Source organism: Mercenaria mercenaria, chromosome 14 (genome assembly GCF_021730395.1).
Source record: "Mercenaria mercenaria strain notata chromosome 14, MADL_Memer_1, whole genome shotgun sequence".
Classification (NCBI taxonomy): Eukaryota; Metazoa; Mollusca; class Bivalvia; order Venerida; family Veneridae; genus Mercenaria; species Mercenaria mercenaria.
Genome location: NC_069374.1, coordinates 63308624 through 63329162, shown reverse-complemented (window position 1 = coordinate 63329162; position 20539 = coordinate 63308624).

Sequence of the window (20539 nt, the reverse complement as noted above, 5' to 3'; positions counted from 1 at the left end):
ATAGATTAAACAAATTTGCCAATGTAAGCCTGCTAGAACAGTTTCCATAAGCCTTTCAAAGGTTGCAGGCGCGTTACATAATCCAAATGCCATGACCTTAAATTCAAATAAACCGAACCTTGTTGAAAATGCTGTTTTCTTTTGGTCTTCTTTTTCTACTTCTACTTGCCAGTAGCCCGAAGATAGATCTAGACTACTGAACCATTGTGCATTAGCTAATTGATCGAGCGATTCGTTTACTCTAGGAAGTGGATATGCATCTTTAATCGTAAGATCATTGACTTTTCTATAATCAATACAAAAGCGGTGCGTACCGTCTTTCTTTTTAACCATTACCACACCACTTGACCATGGGCTAGAGGAAGGTTCAATGATATTTCTGTCCAACATATCTTTAATTTGTTTTTCAATTTCCTTGTTCAAGTGTTCTGGAACTCTACGTAATGGTTGCTTAACTGGTCTAGAATCTCCAGTTGGAATTTGATGTCTTACAATACCAGTTCTACCTATATCAGTTTCTGACTCAGAGAAAATATTTGAATACTTAATCAACAATTTAGCTACTTGTTTTCTTTGTATTTCAGTAAGACCTGTAATAGATCTTGCATAAAGATCTTTCAAATGTTCAGGTATTTTGGAAGGAACATTACATTTGTTTGACGTGGAACTAACACTAGAAACAGGACTTAAAGTTGCTAAATTTGTTCCAGGATACAAAGTTTGTTCTTCATGTGAAAGGTTCATTATCCGAAGTGGAACAGTACTACTTCCACGTACTAAAGATTTTGCGATTAGACTATTATCATAAATGTGTTTGTTCTCCATAGGTTCTACAATATAAAGGCCATGTTTATGTATCATTTCAGGATTTGAAACTTTTCCCTCAATGATTATTTCGGACCTTGGTGGAACAACCGATTTTTCTTTAACAAGAATTCTATAAGACCCTATGTTTCCCTGACAGCTTAATTACATGTTTTGCCTTGAAGCAGCATTGTCTCGTCTAACACATTTACAACTACATTATGAGTTTTCATAAATTCAAGTCCTAAGACAATATCAAGATCAATATCTGAGATAACAACATTCGCAAGACATTTACATTTATTTATCTCAATATTAATTTCTGTTTTACCTTTTGTATTCAAAGGTGAACCTGATGCAGTCAAAATGTCATGCTCAAATATTTCTAAATCTTTATTATGCTCAAGCATCTCAAAGAACTGTGTTGAAACCATGGTAAGAGTTGCTCCTGTGTCAATTAAACAATTAGCCTCTCTTCCGTTAACTATTCCAGTAACATACAACCCGGAACCTTGTTTTGAATTCGAAGAACTATTCCTAGAAGATGAATTAAAGTTATGTTTCGATTTTGGTCCTACTGAATTTTTGTCATTATTTTGTCGTCTTTTCGGACAATAATACTGAGTGTGACCTTCTTCACCACAGTTAAAACATGTAAACCTATTGTTAGGTTTTCTATTCTGATTCGAAAATGTTCTAGATGTGTCTGTATTCTTAGGCATGTTTGTTTTGTCTTTATAGTTATATTTCCCTTCATGAAAGCTATCTGATCTTCTTGACCTATTTTTGTTTTGAAATGTATCAAACTTAGTCTTCAGTTCTTCAACTGATTTTGCCAACATTTCTATTGTTCTGTTTTGCTTTCTAATTTCATTTTGTTCTAATGAATTAGTACTTCTCAAATACCCCTGGCCATCTAGACGTTTGCGTTCAGCCTTATTAAATGCTTCGAGTTCTACTGCATGGCGTACAGCATCATTTAGATTTATAGGCCTAGCTTGTTTTATTATTAAACGCATTTCTGAATTCGAAAGCGAATCAATAAATTGTTCTTTTGCTAAGGTCTCTTTTACATCTCCAGGGGCTGAAGGGTATGCTAAATTAGTCAAACGTCTTATTTCTTGAGCCATTTCAGATAAAGTTTCTGTGGCTTTCTGTCGCCTTTCCCTAAGTTGTGCTCTGTATAGCTCTGTCTGATTCGGGGGTGCAAACCTTTCTTGAAGTGCATTTACTAAATCAGTATAACTACTACTAGACTTTCCTAAATTTCCAAATACACCCTGAGCTTGCCCTCTTAACGATACAGCGAGATACAATCCTTTCTGTTCATCTGACCAATTATTTATTTTTGAACAAGCCTCAAAATGTGCTTTATAGTCTATCCAAGACCCTGCACCATCATATGTCGCTGGTTTCATTAAGACAGAAGGCTTACTTTGAATAAATTTAACATTAGATTCTGCAGGTGTACATGTATCTAAACTTGTAGATTTATCACTACTAGATATATTTCTGTTATCCGAAAGTTCATTTTCAGATTTATTTTTGTTTGAACTTGAAACTGTATCTTTAGTCTTAACGGACATTTCAGACTTCTTATCACTGCTTATTTGATCTGAGCTTTCCTTTGGTTTCACAAATATTTTTCTCTTAGTGACAAACTTATCCCAACCCCCAGCTTCTGCATTTTCATTTTGTGATTCATTTCTTAACCCTAAATAAGGTATCTCAAACTTTGGCGTTGAATGTTTAACATTCGGGTCATAACCAGGTGAAACGGTCGAATGTTGCCCTTGACTCAAAATTTCACGTGTTATACTAGGTATCTTTGGCAACTGCCGATTTGGTTTTGGGTATATAGGGGTACTAGTTATATCATATTTAGCATTCTCCACGCCTGAAGCCTGTAACTCGGCCAACTGTCTTTCTAACAGTTCAATTTCATATTTCATTCTTAAACTCTCATTCTCTTTCTGTAACCTATCTATCTTTTCCAAATAGAAAGAAAAATCTTCCGTATCCCTTGCCTCGGCCATAACTCCAAAATAAATGTGTATTTAAGCTTTAAAATACGTAGGTAAGTGATAAAGATACATTTATCAATGATATCCCACCGCTGCCACCAATTTTGTAGCGTGCAACAGGAGCGTGCCTTATTCCTAATATCTAAATATGTATAATAATAATTTTTCTTGGGCTATTTTGCCTAATGATTTTAACTATTCAAATATATAAATTTTCCTCAGGTTTCTTAACCTTATGATTGACTTCTATTCTAAGAAATGATTTATCTATGGAACAATTATATTTTAAATCTCAAAACATTTGAACAAATTAAATCATAAACTTATGAAATATTTCAAACTTTCAGAATATCCCCAACTCTCGAACAACTCTTCGTTCGAATGCTTACTTATTTCAGGAATCTTAAATAGATCTCCTCTATTTAAGAACTCTAAATATATTCCTATATAATATATCTCTATATATTCTAAACCCTTTTAAACATTTGCCCATGAGGTTTTACTGGAACAGTAAAATATTTTTAATGCCAGATATCTGAAATTTCTGTGCATCAGTAAATATAGGTACTGCTCCGATCTGACACTTACATGGACAACCAGCAGACTGACTCTACAGCATTGAACAGATCTATTTATACCCCAGTCATATCCCGCAGCAAATAATTCGACTATTCTGATTGGCTAAAATTCTCAATCATACCCCGCAACAAATATTAAAGCTATTCTGATTGGTTAAAACTCTCAGCCTTCTTAATTCATAGAGCGCCTTCTAACTCAATATACTTTTATAAGCATCTAACGTCTAAGACCGATTCCCGCATTCAAAACAACAAATACTTCATAAATGCATTCCAGAAAACATCAATTCAGACCATTTAAATAAATTATTCTAAATGTAAGATCACAAAATACGTACAGTAAATAAACAGCTTTATCAATATGATAAATTTTGGCGTTTCCCTTCCACAGGCACTTGGTTGCACTGATGGTATGTTGAAAATTCGCTTTTTAAAGAATCTTAAAAATTTGGTCTCAGGATAGATATAAAGATAAGGTATTGCACTCCGCCATTATCGGCCATTATCGGCAACGGAACTACGGTTGACTGGTTTTGCAAACGGTAGTAAGCCACTAATTTATCGTGGCGTGGTAACTAGAACTACCTAACTTATTTCATGCGTTAATATTACATATTAACTCTGTATTACTAAAACAGATCAATGGAAAAGACTGTAAAACGAACTGGAGTACATGTCGATTTTTGCCTACAGAGCCAGAACCATAACACAGACACGTCGACAAAGATTGTACAAGAATTATCATTACAATTTTTCACAGAATTCATGATGGACCTCCAGAAATTTATAATTTTAACATGACATCACCGTACGTTAGGGATTCTAACTGACCAATCAGAGAGCTGCATTTTCGACTACATGCCAGTTTCTACTTGGGGTATAACGAAGTATATTTACAATGAAAATAAAGTGACTAGAAATAAATATCACACTATTTTAGATATCAAATTAAGATTTTTCAATGCACATGCTTCAGACGATGCTACAAACAACAAAACTTTGAAATTTTGTTCAAATATTATATGGATTTAATACCTTTATTTTAGTTTAAAGTTGAGATTTTACAAAGGGTCTACGATAAAGTCCGAGTGAAATGTAATAATCACCAAAGTGGAAATAATTATCATTGCGCAATGTTTTGGACATGATAAAATTATGAATGGTAATAACTGATTTGGTCTATTGCTGTACAGTTATTTTTTCCTGTCTCTTGACATGGTATTTTTCAAACCTCTGATGTTGTTGGAGGAATACATAAGGTGCCTGCAGGTATAACTTCATTAGACACCTGGGTAGAACCACCAACCTTCCATGTACCAGGATAAATTTTTCAAGCGAAAGATTTCAACACCAAAGCAGGACTTATAATCCACACTGGTGAAGAGCATGTAAATGTAACTCCTCAGTTATGATGATAGTCTGTGTAATATTTACTTACCAGCAATATGTAGGGTTATGGAATAACCTTTTTGACATTTCACTGGTTTAAGACCACAAACACTATAATAATCTATTTCATTTTCAAATTTAAAATTATAAATCCGTATTTAAACAAATCAGCACTTTATCTTAAAAAAAACTGACTTCAAAAACTTAAAATTCTATAGCCTTCTGAACATTGCCTCCATAATATCTGAAATTTCCATCGATAAAATGGATATTCTCAAATTGCTAGCTAACCTAAAACCAGACAAAGCTGCAGGACCAGACCATTTTTGTCCAGTTGCCCCAGGAACTTAATGATGAAATTGTTGATGTTCTACTGGTAATCTTCCACATTTTTTTCTTCTCAGGCACTGTTCCCACAAAATAGAGATAAGATTTTGTTTGTCCTCTATTCAAGAAGGGGGACCCACATGACTTGGCAAATTATCTGTATATCATTCACTGTGTAAAACACTAGAACACATCTATGCATCCGATGTCTCTGTCCATCTTTCTAAACGTAACATTCTTTATGACCTCCAACATGGCGTTTCTGAAGGAGATATTGTAAAACTCAACCAACTGAGTTAATAGGTGAGCTGATTAACAGCACTTCTAGTCGTAAACAAATTGACTTAATTTTACTCGACTTCAGTAAGACTTTTGTTAAGATCATGGTGTCTGTCCACGAGTCATCAAGCGGTATTATGCATTTCTACTTGATAAAAGTCAATTTGTAGTTTTTGAGGCGAAATTCCAAAGAAGTACCAATGGCATCTGGGTTTCCACAAGGTTCCATCCTTACACCTCAGTATTTTCTATTTATATTTAGCGATCTCCCATTTTCAATCAAGTCTCAAATCCGACATTTTGCCGACGATAATGTAGTTATACATATACCTTATTATGATATCAATTCTGTGGATGGAAACAAAATCCTCCAGGAAAATCTTAACAAGCTAGAACAATGGGAAAATAAGTGGGACATGAGTTAAACCTTCTAAATTAGGCACTACATGTCACAAAAATCAAAGCGTCATCAAAACCAAATATTTACTCCATGGCTTATTTTATAGTTAATTGTCAGTGCAAAATAGAGTGACAGATGTAAAATATCACTTAAATATCTTTAAATGCTAATAAACGCTTAATTTCAAAACCCAAATCGCAACAACAAACGAAAATGCCCAAAACATAAGCATACAAATACTTGTCCGTCCACAGCTAGAATATGCATATACCATCTTGTCCCTAAGTAATACTATGGAATAACCTTGACCTTGTAGAATAACCTGACCACAAAGTTTCAGATGTACTGTGGAATAATCTTGACCACCCTGACCTTGCAGCTTTCAAGTGGTTGTAGCAACCATAAAGTATATGTAACTAGACCAGAGTGCTATGGTTTTTTATCTTTAATGCTTATTCTTTTTTAATCACACTTACCATGCTAACATTCCTTTAGCCTTTTCATTTTAGCTGATGTCGGACCCAACAGTCTTTTAGAACTCTTTTTCAACATAACTAGCAATCGACGTGTATCCCATGTCTCTATCAGTCGAGAGATGACTTGACATTATGAAAGAGAGAGAGAGAGAGAGAGGGAGGGAGGGAGGGGGAGAGAGAGAGAGAGAGAGATTTTTAATACCTGCCTGCAGCCACTTATGAAGTATATACCTACCTTTCATACAGAAATACATTTTCAATTTTTATAAATTAATATCTGACATGTGCATTGTGAATAAGTTCTTTTTCTATAATTTAATGTTGTGAGCTTGTTTTTGACCTTGTGTAACATTTTTATTACATAGTTTAAAAAAAAAGACAACAGTCTTGATCAACTCTCAAAAGCCGGAAATAATTTAGTGGTTCAAAACCTTTTCATTACCCGTCATACACCGGTCATACACTTCCGTTGCCTCGTCAGATATATACCTTATATGTAATAATATACCAAAACCTAAAATTTTAACTTTTTTAATAAAAGGGATTCACTTACAGTAAATAATGTTTTTGAATACAGGGAGCACTGGTGCACGTATTAAAACCAACAAACAGTAGGTACAGGCCAATATAAGAAAAATACTATCAGTGCAACCAAGTGCCTGTGTTCCCTTCTGACGGGTAGAGACGGCAAATGGCGGAGAAGCAGATAAGGGAAGTAACTATGTTACAACTCCTATATAGAAGTATTGGGTAAGTATCCGTCACTCTCTCTCTCTCTCTCTCTCTCTCTCTCTCTCTCTCTCTCTGTCTCTGCCTTTCTTTCTTTAATATTTATGCATGCAGTACGAATTACCAATTGAAAATAATACTCGGTTGTAACATTCAGCTCTTTCTGTATCATCGGCAGCTAAACTTCGGGCGATTTCGTGCGTTTTCGCATGCGTTCGGAAATACCACGGACACTTGCAAATAAGAAATAATACAAAAAACACCATCTTTTAAACGTCTAGGGAAGCAAGAAGACATTAAAATAATTTCAAAATAAAAACATATATAAAAAATTTATTGTCTGTAGAATACTTCAATAGGATAATAAATATTCTCAAATTATGAATAAAGTGGCTACAGGGGAAAGAATAAGATACGTATCACAGGTTTTTGCTTATTTATTCAGTAATTATATGCTGTAAACAGAGACTGATAGTGATGTTTTTTAATCGCCAAGGGAAGCATTAATTCTTCATTTTAGATAAATAATTTTTATACCTTTGTAAAGAGAAAAGAATGACGAACACTTCAATAGGATAATAAATATTGTGTGTTTATTCTAATTAAAACAATATTTGTTCAAACTTTTTTTCCTTCTTTGTTTCTATTGGAAAATATCAACCAGATAAAAATCGATATAGCACAGCTAGGTGATTTCAAGGGGGATAATTTTACCGATAAGACGGCAAATTTTACCTAATTGTTGATCATGTAAAAAGTCACGATTGACCAAACGGAACACCGTAAAATGTACTAGTATGCGAGATTTTGCGAATAGGGAGTCAATTTTCAGCACTTCCTAATGATTCAAAAAGATCTGGGCTATAGCGCGACATGTCAGCTTTTCATCTGCTAAAAACAATTGAATTAGGAATAAACACAAATCACAAAGGATTCTGTAATGGAGCAAGGGTATATGGAAATTTTTTGGAACTTCGTCAAATCGTTCAAAAGGTACTTTTTGATGTTGTCTGAAAGTGTCATTATATGCCTCGAATGTAAGATATTTCCATATTTGAGAGCTGCAGACTTTTAATGAATTTCGTATAATAAATGTTGATTCTAAGGAAGCGTGAAAGGGCCATCTGACGCTAATACGGTTTAGCTGGAAGGATATGGCGACTTTCCCGATTTGATAGTAGAAGAAGATCTCGGGTGCCCTCTCCGTGCATTATTTTAACACACGGCGGGCACCTGGGAAGAACCACCGACCTTCCGTAAACCAGCTGAATGGCTTCCTCACATGAAAAATTCAACGCCTCTAGTGAGGCTCGAACCCATATCGTTGAGAGGCAAGTGATTGGAAGTCAGCGATCGTAACCATTCGGCCACGGAGGTCCCCGTTTTACAGAGTGAACAAGAGATTGTATTGTAAGTATAAGTTTAGATTAGTTATTGGCATTCTAACCGGAACGGAGCATAGCTCGGTGGAATTAAAACCTATTTTAGCATGTAGTTAGTAACACTAATGAGTATGAAAAAAGTTGGATTTAAATAATATTTTTATTAAATAAATGGGACTATCAGCGGACTTTTGGAAATTAATGCGCGGGCAATATTTAGATTATGGAAGTTATCAAAGATGCGAGACTGTGTGTAATACAATGATGTACCACTTTAATATTTAGTGGATAAATTTTCTCGGTTATGATACATTAATGAAGGAAGTTTGTCCATGTTTTTAAAAATCTCTCCCTTGTCGTGGATAGAATAAATGCTGAATTATAAAACAAAAGTTTTGATGTGGTTATTGATCCATACTGAGAGAGATCTCATTCAAATAGATATGGTATCGTGATATTCGTTAAGGTATTTATCGATATATCATTTGAAATCAAGACAGCATTGTAATAAATCGTCGAAATGTTATCAATGCTTGCGGAGGGAGCTTTTCACTAAAATTAAAGGTATTGTTAACACTCTTTGCAATGGTTTTTCATTGCCTACAGAGGAAGCTCTTTATTCAATTCAAAATCAAGAGTGTTGTGCAATACTTTGTTAAAATGTTTATCAAGCATATTGAAAAAACTATCTTCAACGTAGAAGTGAAAATAATCAACAAGTGAGGTGTTTGTCGATGCAAAAGAACGGAATTCTTAATTGAAATAGAGAGAGAGTATTGTAATAAATCGATGGCGCGTTTATCATTGAGGTCTGTTCGGATTTCTTAATCACTACGTTTTATCAAAATTATTTTTATTACAAACCCTCAAAGTATTCCCCCTGTACACATTTTTGTAACCTTTTTATCCAATCGCGAAAGCAGATTTTGGTAGCTGTTGAGACAGTGATAAATGGCGCTACCAAGAGAACCTCTGGACTTATATTTCTTTCCAGAAAGCATTTTCGTAATCCTTGGAAATAAAAAAAGTTACAGGGACTCGGGTCAGGCGAATAAGGCGAATTGTTTGGAAGATTTAACAACCTCGTACTTGTATTGTCGTGTATAATATGGACTCCTGACTCTCCTTTGCTCGGACGTTTCTTATTATAATACTTTTTCACTTTCTTCAGTACAAAATTCTTGTAGAATTTTTCCAGTGACTGTGTGACCAGAGGGACAAGGCAATTGAAAGACTGAGCCGCTAGAATTGAAGAAAGTTGCATACAACATAGTTTTCGAAGTCATGGTTCTCTTGGCAATACGGGCGCGTTTATTTATCTTTTCTCTGTCGTTGCTTTTTATCAGCCCTTCTCTGTGGCTCAAACATGTGCACCCAGGTTTCGTCAATTGTTAGCAAGATAGAACTAATCCGACTATCACAGCTGTTGTATGTTTTCAAAAGTACCTTGGCACATTTAAGGCGTTGTTTCTTTTGCTCCTCGATGAGCAAATGAGGTATTTAACTAGCGCAAACCTTTCTCATGTCCAGACGCTTTTTCGGAATTGTTTGCACTGCCTTCTGATATGCCAGTACTAATGGCTGTATCTTTCACCGACAATCGCGCATCCTGTTCGACCACAGCTTTCACATCAGCGATGTTTGCCTTGGTAACAGTGGTTTTAGGTCTACCAGAACCGGTATCATCTTCGACAGATAATTTCTAAGCTTTAAAAGATTCAACCCTCCTAAATGTATACCTCACAATTCATCAAATATCTGCTTTGAATCCATATTAAGCCGAATTTCTTTTCGTCCATTTTACAATGTGACAAGTAAATTGGTTAGTGTATATGACTGCATGTATTTCAATTTGAAAAACATAACATAACATAAAATAACATATTCTTTAATCGACATGAAATTGCATACATACAATTTATAGTCTATTCAAACAGTACAATTTAGGTAAAGCAAAACACATGACAGTAGTTTCTAAACATTTAACTGAGAAGATTCAGTAGATTAAAACCTATTACATGAACACTTCTCTATCATAACTCCCGATAACTAAAGGGTATGAAAGAGAACTTTATCATAATTTACTCTTATCAACACAACTAAGAGCAAGGTAAGGACAAGTAACTTTTGATTATAATACATAACAGCTTGCAGAGGTTATTTCCCTTGCATTATTAGTTTAACTACTTTGTGTATATAATGGGTATTATTGGACCTCGCAATGAGAAGTGACGCTAAGAAGTATCAACGGCTCATTGTTCGAAATTCATCACTACATAAATAAAATAAGCCATGACTTGCAATTACATATGAGCCGTGCCATGGAAAAACCAACATAGTGGCTTTGCGACCAGCATGATCCAGAGCCTGCAGTCTGGTCAGGATCCATGCTGTTCGCTAACAGTTTCTCTAATAGCAATAGGCTTTGAAAGCGAACAGCATGGATCCTGACCAGACTGCGCGGATGCGCAGGCTGGTCTGGATCCATGCTGGTCGCAAAGCCACTATGTTGGTTTTTCCATGGCACGGTTCATATATACATCGGTATCGAAATCACATTATTTCTTGTTTCATCCTCTTAACTCAATGACGTTATGAAACGAAATGCGTTATACGAGAACATCCGCAAATAGATTTACGATAAAGCATTAATCAGGGATTTAGCTACGATATATAAAAACTAGTTCCTTGCCAGATATGTCCAAAAGTCTAAGTGTGTCGATGGTATGTAAATATTTTCGGATATGATTTATGTCTATGAACCAAACTTCGGTCGGCCTTTCCGAAAACCAAAAATAAAAGACCAGCTCGTTGGACTATGTAAAATTAAATCTACTACCTGCGGAATTTACTCAACTATTGTACTAATAACGTTCTCGGATGATGATGTATATTACATATACATAGAATACCACTGTATTTATGTAAGGTATTCGTATTTGCAAACCATGCCGTGGATTCCCAGTCCAATATTACCACTTTGTATTTTCGCAGTAGCGAACTGTGGCAAGTCTATATCTGCATGTAGTTCTCGTGTGGCTATCGATGTGTAACATTATCGTGTTCGCATTAACCGTTAATTGTAGGCTATAGCATTTATTTTTATCCATCGGTATTCAAGAAATTAGGAGTGTTAAAGACCCACTAATACCTAGTGGTCCACTTTTTCCTCTCGCATGAACTTGGTGCAAATAATCGTGCATACTACTACATTCATTGAATAATATATTTAGACATTAAAGCCCTGCTCCGCTGCTATTTAAATTCTTTTGTGTGTATGCAACCCATGATTACAATAGGGAACAGTTAACGGCCACGTGCCACACTTCAGCACGCATAACCACAGGTATTTCATATAGATTTTTTTTTTATAAAAAAAGACTCTATTTTGACAGGCGCCACTGTTCATAGTCAGGATTTTCATGCTTTTTCAGTGACAATTCAAGGTTAAAAGGTAGGACGAGAGCAGGGCTTTAAATACATTGTCTTAGCCCTATATCTGTAACTGTCAAATTGTAACTAGATACTTGTTATTTCTCATTTCTTCATATAAAAAATGTATAATTACCATCATGGAAATACAAAATATTATAGTTATTTTGTGGTGTGTCTTAAAGGTAACTTAACAATAGCCACTACTGACCTTGACATTTTATAGGGAAAATACAAGTATATACAACTCTCAAAATATATTAAGTATTTAAAACTAAAGCTCAAATAAGAGCTGGCACTATTAGTGACTAATGCCCCCGAAGTCACGAAGTGTGAACAAAAATGCTAGTTGTCTGTGCAAAATATGCCACTATAGTTTAGGTATGACTCATTTTGCGACCAGATTAAACAAGTTCTCCGAAGGTAACCTTGACCTTGGAGCTAGGGTCTAGGTTTTGAGCATGACACACCAGTTCATCATAGGGAAAAATTGTGACAAGAAATTTCTGATGAATGACAGAGTTATTGACTGCACAAGAAGGATACAAAGTCTAAGTGTGACTTTGACCTTGAGCTAGGGGTCTTGGGCTTGTGTCTGACACGTCATTTTGATATAGGGAACGTTTATGCCATATAATTTTAAAATCTCTTAATCGATGGAAGAGTTATGGAACGGACAAGAAACACACCATGTAAACTGTCAACCTCTGAATGTGACCTTGACCTTGTAGCTAGGGGTCTGAGTATTACACACGAAACGTCGTCTCATTAAGGTTTAGCAGTATATCACAAAACAACATACTTTTTTAGTAAATGAACAGCATCTTGACACACAACATACCTGTCCAATACATGTTTTACTGTTCTGTCCCACAGAGTTGGATATTTAAAATATTCTAAATAAGTTGTCACCCTTTAAATAACAGGCACGTAGCTGGGGCATTTTCATAGTACGCAGAGGTATGTGGGGGTCGGGGTATCCTCCTGATATTTTTGAAGCTAAAAATATTTGTTCAAAACAGATGTTTCGTGGTAACAAACTTTCGAAATATTATTATAATTGGATATATCATTCAAGGGATATGTCTGTAGGTAAATATACGATAGTAAAATGAATTTTGCTGTACGTGTAGCTTTGTCTTCATGATTCCGCGCTTCATGTATCACCTGCGCAGTGAAATGACGATGGCGAAGAGCTAGATCATGATTGCAAAGTGCGACCGGTGGCAAACTGCTAAAAACTGCTAAAAACTCTCGATTTCATGCTTAGTTATCGTGATCTCGTTCGAGGTCACGACGGCGAATTGCGAAATCGCTAAATTCCGTAATTCGTCGTCGTATGTTAAATCACAATGGCGAAGTGCGACTTTGAGAAAATTTCGCTATTTTGCGCTTGTGATCTCGCTCTTTGCCGTCATGGATCGGATTCAACGCTTCCCTCATCACCTGCGCATGATGGAGAAGCACAAAACGCAATATTACGATTTCGAAGCGCAATTGTGAAGCGCGAAATTCCGAAAAATTCACTATTTCGCGCTTCGCCATTGTGATTTCGTGCTTCGTCATTGTGATTTCACGATAGCGAAATAATATAAACAGTTAATTTCAACTAAAACGAACACTGATTTATTTAATTTTCGGTAAAATGTAATTGAAAATGTCCCTATTTTAGCTCTTATTTGATCTATGAAAACAAACATGGTTTGTAAAGAACATATTTCCATGCCCCAATGTTAAAATATATATACATTGAAATAACACATATTAAGATATAGCGAACCAAAAAAAGGTTGTTTTTTTTTCAGAAGTTTTATGCGAGGCTTTAACATTAGCATTGGGTAGACATTGTAATAACATATTGATTCGTTGATATATCTGAACAACATCTAAAACCAAGTATTACATTGAAATCTTGATCTGAATGTAGTTTAAGGTCTTCTGAAATATAATATATATAATTCAGTTAGTAATAGGCCATTAAAAATATATAACCACCAATTATAAAAGAAAGACGATATTTATCTCGCTGTGAACTGGACGTCACAGTAGTATCCTACGACTTGTGGGGCAATAGCGTAAGATTTAATCGGGCGTAATTATTTGATTTCTATAGGATTTTATTTTCTACAACAATGTGACCATGGACTAATTGATAATTGTATACATTTAAGTACAATTATTAGACATAGCAAATATTCTGTGACGTCTGAAAATAACTTAATAATTATTATGTGCGAAAATTATGTCTGTACTATTACAAAAATACCATATTCGAAATCCCTTTTAGACTTGAAGGCCAAAATTTGTTTCATTTTTTTTTTGACATTGTGTTAAAATTTTATTATACAAGTTCGCCTCTTTAAAATTGTAAGATTGTTATATTTCACATGTTCAGGATTATTACATTATTACATTTTGCATGTCCCATTGAGTTCACCATTCCACTTTTTTAAAAACAGAATATGAAGTAAGCAATGATTGTATATGCAGCATTATCTCTGTTGGATTATATAGACTTCGTATTGAAAAGACATAGATTAGCAATTTGAAGTGTGTATGTTTGCCAGATTTTCACTACGCGCTTGAATAAGAATGGCTTTTGTAAAGAAATAAATGTAAACAATTGTCAAAACGATGTTTTACCCAGTTATGTAAAGTTTAAACACTCGCACGATGTTGCAAATGCATCAAAACGAAGACCTGTAACAGCTTTTTAAAACAATGGTGAGTTTTTAAAGGCGCTGGACTGTCCAGAAGTTTGGCCCCTTCATGCAGTCCCTTTCCGGAATTCAATACATATATGAGTAAATTGACAATGGTTTTGTAGAATAATATAAATTTTTATACGCTGTTAAATTTTCATGTAAAACAATGCTTTCTTTCTATGATTTGCTGACGTTCGAACTTTTTTCTCCGAAACATGGACCTATACCTTAAGGTTAATGTTTATGCCAAACTATTTCAAAATTCCTTCATGGATAGCAGATCGAGTTACAAGAATTTACAAAATTACAGTCGGACGGACGGACAATGTGAAGTTAATATGCCCATCTTCGAGGCATAAAAAAAAATCAGACTGCAGTGTAAATAAGAAGTTATTTGCTGAAACATCGTTAGACAAGAGCTGTCTCCATAGGGTGACACATGCCCCCGATGGCACTTTGAATGAATAGTTATGGCCGATGTTAGAGTTTAGGACCTTTGACCTATGAACCTCGGTCTTGCGTGCGACACATCGTCTTACTGTGGTACACATTCATGCCCAATAATTTTAAAATCCATGCATGAATGACAAAGATATGGACTGGACACACCCATCAATGCACTATCATGAAATGTGACCTTTAACGTCTAAGTGTGACCTTGACCTTTGAGCTACGGACCTGGGTCTTGCGCGCCGCCCACGTCGTCTTACTGTGGTACACATTCATGCCAAGTTATTTGAAAATCCATCCATGGATGACAAAGATATGGACCGGACACGAATGCACTATCATGAAAAATGACCTTTACATCCCCAACTTTGAGCGTGAAATATACGAGAACCGCAACTCTTGTCGGTATTGATTTTTTGCCTTGTGCGCCGTTGCAGTTGCTTCCCTTTACACGAAAATATCGATAAACCTGCTCTTTTGCATTAATAGGTAAAATCGGCTCTACATTTTTGAGCAACGCATCTTGGTTAGATAGAATAATTGAAGTATGCAAATTAAAGTAGAATATAACACATCTTTAAGCTACTGTAATTATTTGTATTTTATGGACTTTGCTAGATACCGACATTGTTCCATGAGTTATAAATAATTATATATTAAACAATAAGTAAAATGTACGATTTTACGGTAAAAATACTCACTTATCATGCGTATGTAATGTGTATTTTTTGTCATGTATATGCTGAGTGAAGTTATAAGTTTCGTTGAATGCATGGACCGAAAATATAAAAATAAAAAATGCCACTTTTCAGTGATAAAGATATACATAAAACATCACACAAAACAATTCGGATTCCTTTACTTTCAATTCCCTTTTGAAAGCTTTTCCCCTTTTGCCATGAAACGTAATGTTGTAAAATTATGTTCTCGAGTTACTTTTTTTATTTTAATTTATCGCCCTGAAAATTTCGATTTTGACAATTACTGCATATTGACTGTAAGTGTTTTACGCATGATGTTTTATGGACCTTTGCGAAAACACCGGATGGACACAAGATAAACACCCCAGGCTATGCACATTTCCCCCAAAATACGTCTGAAATAAAAATCATCAACTGAGACATAGAGATGTTCTGCCATATATATCTTCTTATAGCTTAAACGATAAAACAGATATTTATTTATTAAATTATTTATCGGCAAATTGATCACAGATGTACTGTTTTTACTTATCATACTTTTTTTTGCATAAAATTTTAGATGGGTGTAAAAAATTATAAAAGAAATTTAGGTAACGGTTAAGCAGTTTTTTCAGAATAGTTTTGAACAGCTGGACAATACAACCTAAACTGAATTAAACACATATATAAATTTTGGCAATTTCTAGTGTCATGTGTGGTTTTTAAATGCCTATATATATATATATATATATATATATATATAGATCCACTACTATATAAGTTCAACATTTCATTTGAGTTATCTTTGTGCACATTTATATTATACATACAACAACACATTTTATAATTGTCTAAAACAATACTATCTTACATTTTACAATTAACCTAAAGTATCTATTTGCTATTAAAAATTATTTTATTACAATAAAACTTCACTGTTTCACAATATTCGCAGTAAGATCATAAAACATTTGTGAAGAGGTGCCCTACACGATAAACCAATCTAAAAACCCCGTCTTATCTGCTGCTTATCAGCGATTATGTAATAGTCGCTAATTGATGGGCAATTTTGCATAACAGGGGTCCCCTTGGACCATGAAGATTTGTTGAGTAGGAATTTATTTTCCTTTATGGAATGTAGAATAATAATAAATATATATGAAAAATATAAAAATGTCTTTGTTTTCATAAAAGATTTCTGCCAATATGATGATAATAAAAAAGGTCATATACCGGTGAAAGTGATCATTGTATTTGATAAATATATACTTTTTTTTAAACAATTTGAACAATAAGTTTCGTCAAAGAACTATAAAATACATTTTTTATAGTTCTTTGGTTTCGTAAAGTGTACCTTTTTTCATCTTCAACTGAAATGCACGCACGGGTAAATAAATCAAATTATCACCACAGTTAATATGACCATCATTCATTAATTTGTAATTTATACTTTTACGTTCTCGCAATGAACGTAAAAAAGCCATGGTTGTATGTAATATTTTAGACCCATATATAACAAAATTTTCGCAAAATGTTTCAATTATTGAACAGTTTATTGTAATATCGTCAAAACTTATACCGGCACAGTTTGTATAGCAATTACATAGAATTAATTCTAATTGCCTTTTTAATTTAATGCGAACTTTTTAAGACCAATTTATTTTCCAATTAAAGATGTGACTTAAAGTTTGCCAGTTCAAAAAAGTTTTACTTTTAATCATAATATATAAATAAATAAATAAAATGCTCGAACAGATATGCAACACATTGATAAGCATTGCCTTGTGCCGTCGTACCGTCGAGTAAATATTTGTGAAAAGCGTGCTCAAGATTGCGATTACTTCATTTTCAAATTAAAATGGAAGCAATTTGTCATTTTTCAATTTTAAAATAAAAAATACCCAAACAATGTTCAGACAATGGAGAATACTTCACGAGGTTATAAAATGATGTCATTTTGATAGAAAATGTTTTTATAGCCTTTTAAAACCTGACATAATCGATCTTTTCAAAATTTCTATATAGAAATACATAGGAACCATAGTCAAAAACTTCAAACAAAAATGGAAGCAATAAGTTTTTGTATCACATCGATAAAAAATATATTGAAATAAAGGGCAAAAAATGAAGATTACTTCACGAGGTTATAAAATTTTGTTAAATAACGATAAAAATACGTTTTTAATGTTTGAAATATATTTTCCTATACAAATCTATAGTAAAACTGTTATCGATAAAACGTTATCGGGTCCGCGATCGGTGTATATTCAAGGGAGACTACTTTGCCGAAACTACTGGTTAATGTATTGGAATGTTGGCCATGACGTCTAAGTGTGACCTTGACCTTTGAGCTACGGACCTGGGTCTTGCGCGCGACACGTCGTCTTACTGTGGTACACATTCATGCCAAGTTATTTGAAAATCCATCCATCGATGACAAAGATATGGACCGGACACGAAAATTGCGGACAGACTGACAGACTGACAAAACGACAGACGGACAGACGGTTCGAAAACTATATGCCTCCCTTCGGGGGCATAAAAATGTAAGAATGTTTTTGATAAATAAAACCTAAAATTATCAACTGCTTTGGTAAAATTCTTGAAAAAGATATATACTAATTAACGTAATACTAACAAAATATATTATCAAAATCTGAAAAGTGGATCCCTCGGAAGCACTGATGACAAGGCTAATAGTGAATGTTGCAAATTCAATTTGGTTGAGACCGCATTAACTGTAGTTGGTTTAATTTGTCCACTAGTCAGCAGTGTACATGTATCTAGATAATTTGCAATCATGCTTTGCACGGAATGTCACGGATCAGAGGGATAGACTGGCTATATTTATCACTACAACCCGGCAAACTGTATGAAATCTAAAGTGGTAGTATATTCATGGCATGACAACATAGGTGTATTCAAGTATGTATTCATTCGGCTCAGAGGTCGCCACAGAACACAATCTCGGTTGATACACAAACTAGCAAAACACTGAAAGCATCTATCGTTTAGTCGTAGAAAAAATGAGTGAAATAATGTAATCTATGTTCTTTTCTTGAAAGCATGATATAAGTAAGCTGCCAGGTTGTTTAATATCTCAATATTTGTACTTGACATAAGCGATTCGAACTTCTGTATTGTAGGCCATCTACAAAAACATGGTTTTCCTTCGCAGTTCATAGTATTTCCGACATAATAGTAAAAAGTGATACTCTGTCTCTACCAAATTCAAGGGACAATTTCGACATTTCCTACTTTCTCTGGGGATATTTTCGTGCCGACCCCTCTCTATTTCTAAATTATGAGCTGACATTCTAAATTTAGTTAAAGCGATTCTATGTTTGTTATTGTTTATTACGTTGAGATATTTTTCTAGTTCAAATGTGTGTTTGTGAATGCTACAAGATGAAAGTCTATTGGAATTATTTATGTTTGCGTACCAGCTTTGTTTATAAATATCTAATATTCTAAGTTTAATTATTTGTAAATCAGTATCAAGTCTACCTTGCTGTAACCAAATATTTGACAAACCTATTTCATTTAACAACGATTTTATGTGAAAAGCCCAGTTTTTTCCACTGTATGACATATTATAATCTGCATCTTCTTTAAGCATGTTATATGTATTTTTAAGTATGCAGTTATTGTTTAATTTTAGTATTTTAAACCAATATTTGATCATTATTATTTTACGATGTATTGCCATTGGATATCGTCCTACAGTCCGTGTCTGATAACTTCGGAGTGACTGTTAGGACGAGTCCAAGTCAAGTGGGTATTCGATAATTATCATTATCTAAGTACACACTTATATTATACTATTAACTGGAAGGGTTACTTTGAAGTAGAAGATTAGTACCGGTCGTAGAGCGTTAGCATTAGATGTGCGATTATTTATATTTCTCTTGTCGCTTTGGTTCGAATCCCACCGTGGTTTATGCTTTTTTCAGATCTTTGTTTTTTATTTAAGTTTTAATTACATTTTTCCAAAGACAACTGAAAATATTCAAAATGCAGTAATACAGCACTACGGTATACAATAACGAACTGAAATATGGGAAAAAATGATGCTTGAAATTACCTTCAGAACATTTTGTAGTATGCATTTAGCATCATTCTTATACGGAACAATGTTTCTCTTTGCAACAACAGACGTGGACGCCTCGGACATGTTGACTACACTAATACGTATACTGGCAATATACCAGAGAGGAATTTAACCTGCACGAAATTTCCGAGTGTTTTCGTGACTATGCATTCATAATACGATAAAAAAACACACTTACCTCGATTCGAGCCTACGGCCGCAAAATTCAACATTTCAAACGTCAGTGCTTACCACTGAGCTACCGGGACTGACAGACGTGTTGCAATGAAATATACCCAATATTATTGTTTATGTAAGCTGCTTTACCTATTTTGTTAGTTTTATAAGTCCAGAAAACATAAACAAACGTGACGTCACTCCGAAGTTATCAGACACGGACTATAGTTCTCCATATTATGCTTCTAAGTTGGTTTCTCACGCAAAGTATCTTTCTAAGAAATTTACAATGTACTAATTCAATACTTTTACCTTCGTTGTACCCCAAAACTTCAACGCCATAATGTAAAATATATCCTACCAAAGTATCGAATAATTTACATTTATCCTGTATCTTTAGATCTAATTGATTAAATACTGTGAATAAATCATGTAACGCATACAGGGAATGTAGTCCTATCAATAAGACCTGACATAACATATTTTAACATTTTGACGTCTATCGGTTATGTCAGGTCTTATCGGATCGCCATGTATAACATGTAGTGAGAAGCGAACACACTTCATGTCGCCTCTAATCTTCAAATTATGAACAACATAACCCAATCCGAAGTGAA